The 3142-nt window shown below is 32.4% G+C and overlaps 1 long non-coding RNA gene across 1 annotated transcript; it reads left to right on the top strand.

Moving 5' to 3' along the window:
* The first annotated feature begins 804 nt into the window (after positions 1–804).
* Positions 805–2229, top strand: LOC127963293 (uncharacterized). The gene is made up of 4 exons (XR_008154773.1): positions 805–919; positions 1024–1095; positions 1331–1409; positions 1552–2229. It is a non-coding gene; the product is annotated as an uncharacterized LOC127963293 (long non-coding RNA).
* Positions 2230–3142: the final 913 nt, after the last annotated feature.

Genomic DNA, 3142 nt, shown 5'->3' with positions numbered 1-3142 from the left:
GTTACAATTATTCAGAAATAACTGTTCAGCCGTTGTCAAGAAGAAAATGCGAGGCTTGACGTCCTCGCGCTCCTGCTGTTTGCTCGCGTGCGCGCACGTGCGCGTGGAAGAGCGATTTCAAATACAAAGAAGTAACGGCTCCTTTCCTCAAAGAAAGAAACAACCGCTGTGCAAGGTGAGTAAAGGCTCCGAAATAAATACACAGGTTTATTATTTGTATACTAATTCCTACACTGACACATTAAACTGTTTGTTTTTTTTATTTAATTTTTTTAGTTTTAACCATTAATTTAATAGCTGCGATGATTAAGAGTCTAATGCACTTTGTGGGACGAAATGGAGACTACAAACACAAGGTCACAAACAATAATTATTAGTTAGGTTTAACTTACACATGATGTTTACGTTTATTCATTGTAACGTTAACTCTTTTCTTCAACTTTTCTAAATTATTGTTGTCGTTTACGTGTGTTAAATAGTTACACATCCATGTTAACGTAACGTTACATGTAAAGTTAGGCTATTAGCCTATTTTTAGAGTCATTTGCACATAATGTAACGTTACATAAAACTGGTTTTGATAATTTTCTTTCCTCAGAAAATCCAGTATGACTTCTCTAAAAATCTCAAAGGATTCACAGGGCAGCACTATGTAAGTATTTAATTATTTATTTGACATTGAAATAACTGAAATGGTTTCAGCTTGGCCTAATCCAAAATTATATATGACTGTGTACACTGTTACACTGAACTGAATTAAACAATAAAAAAACTACCCATATGTTATTTTTTATTCAGCAGTTAATAAAGAAATGTGGCTCTGTAGTGGACACCTGTGAGGCAGTGGACAGACAGCTGCTGAAGTCTGATGCTGGCCGACAATAAACAGACCTCTCTGGATGTACCCCATCTTTTGTAGGTGTGTAAATAAGTTTTGCAGAGACACACCAGAAACCCTTCTAAAACATTCAGTTATTTATAGTTTATGAACAGTTCTTTTTTCTTTTCTTTTTTTTTTTATAGTTTCCAGAGTAATTCTAACATTGCCCTTCCTGTAACATGATGATCCTGCTGTCCTGGACTGTATATGATGAGGTAAGTATGAGTTTGTCCATGTGTGTATACATATTTAATGTACACACACAACTTAAACACACATTGTGCACTTAATTAACCCACAACCATTAATCAATGCACTAATATGACAAAAATAATTCCTGTGGTGTTCCTCATTTTTAAGGTAATTAAAAAAAATACCTGTGCTAAACGAATAAATGTAAATATTTTGTTATTTAATTTTAAGTAAATCACTCTTTTTTTCAATGAACAGCCTACACATAATCTCAGAACAGCTGTGGTAATAACAAGAGCCCCATTTGGTGAGAGCGGCACTGCAGTCTTTCCTGATGGTGAGGAGCTTCTTGCTGATGAACCTGCCGACATGAGTTCACCTTACTATGAGTGCCTATGTTCTTTTCAAGATTATACAGAAAAGCAATTAAAAGTACACTAAAGCACACTGTTTTTCTGCTGTATCTGTTGGCCATTCAGGAGGAGATCATGGACCATTTGCATAAGACTGATGATGCGTTTCAGCGGCCATCAGCATCGTAAATCCTCACCATTCTTTTATATTTTGATTTTTTTATTTTTTATTATGTGCATTAATAACACTATACTTTGTATTATCTTACATTTGTGTCAAATTACAAAAAAAAATAGCTAATGCAAGAGTGTTTCAAATCCAGAGTCTTTGGGAGGAATGATAAATTTGACATTGTTCTCTCTTCTGACTGCTGTTATCAGTCTCTGTCAGATTTTTTCCTTTGATTGAAAGTTGTGAAAATGCTATCTTTAGAGTTTATGTTTTATTATTTGAGTAAATAAGAATGCAAAAATATATTTGTGATACTCTCCCATTCACTGCTCTCGAAGTTATTCTTCCAATCAGTTACCACAATTTAGAACAGGAAAGAAAATGTTACTATGAATTGCATTGTGTCTAAAATTGAATTGAATTTATTAATTTAAATTGTATCATTGTTTTAGGTACATGAAATGTTTTTTAAAGTTCTAAGATAATTGAGTCCCATTTATTTGATAATAATTTTACCAAGGTGTAAATTTTTTTTGTTGTTGTTATTTGTTTATAGCAATATTAACACTGATGTGTCCATGAATGGGATTGTGATGTGCAGTATTGACTATTTAAGGTGATTATGGATATTGTTGTTGCTTATCAATAAACTATGTTTTATATGCATTTGATTTATTTTTTCAGTTTGTTTTTTTAAATCATTAAAAATGTCAATAGCAGGAAAAATAAATAAACCAGTGTTGGGGTGGAATTAGGGAAATGGTGCCTTGAAGCACCCCAGGTGGTTCCTGGCCATCCTAATAAAAGGGTTCCTCCAGGAACCATTGAAAGTTCCTCAGAGAACCACCCGCATTTAGAGTGGTGCCTAGAAGCTCTTCAGAGGGTTCCGCCGGCGTGGCGAAGTGAAGAACCCCAAAAGGTGCCTCCAGGAACCTTTAGTTTTTACAGTGATACAGAAAACCTTTTTCATTTATTTTGGAGATGTCCTTGCTCAACCAATTTTTTGGTCAGATTTCTGCTCAATTGAAAGAAAAAATATTTTTGTAAGAAAATATATTTTGCCCAGCTTTCAACTTTGTTTTGAAAATGTTTAATTTGTTTTTTTTTCATTTATGACATGTCATTTCATAAGGAATACTTTTTGATTAATTAATTACTATTGCTGGCCAAGTTTAGTATTCATAAATGCAAATACAGAAATTATAAACCATTGTTTCTTATTTTGAAATCAGAAATTAATCAATACCTAAAATCTATTTCAATCTGATAAACAAGAAAGCTGTTAAGTGTATTAATGTATGTAAACATTTCCATATCTTTTTTTTATTTTTATTTTGTAATTTTGTATTTCTTTTGCTTTGTGTTCACCCCCTGGCTACTGTAAAATGTTTAATATGAATGATTCAATAAAAAAGAAAAAAAAGCGAAACATTAATAAAACATAAAAAAAAAAAAAAAAAAAAAAAAAAAACCATTCGAATCACATCCCTTGATTTCATTCGTAGAGAGCATGGTTACTCACTGAAAAATTCTGCATACTAATAA

The sequence above is a fragment of the Carassius gibelio genome, chromosome B8, assembly GCF_023724105.1.
Source record: "Carassius gibelio isolate Cgi1373 ecotype wild population from Czech Republic chromosome B8, carGib1.2-hapl.c, whole genome shotgun sequence".
Taxonomy (NCBI): domain Eukaryota; kingdom Metazoa; phylum Chordata; class Actinopteri; order Cypriniformes; family Cyprinidae; genus Carassius; species Carassius gibelio.
The sequence above is the reverse complement of the archived record's forward strand: the minus strand, read 5'-3'. Positions and strand labels throughout refer to the sequence as shown.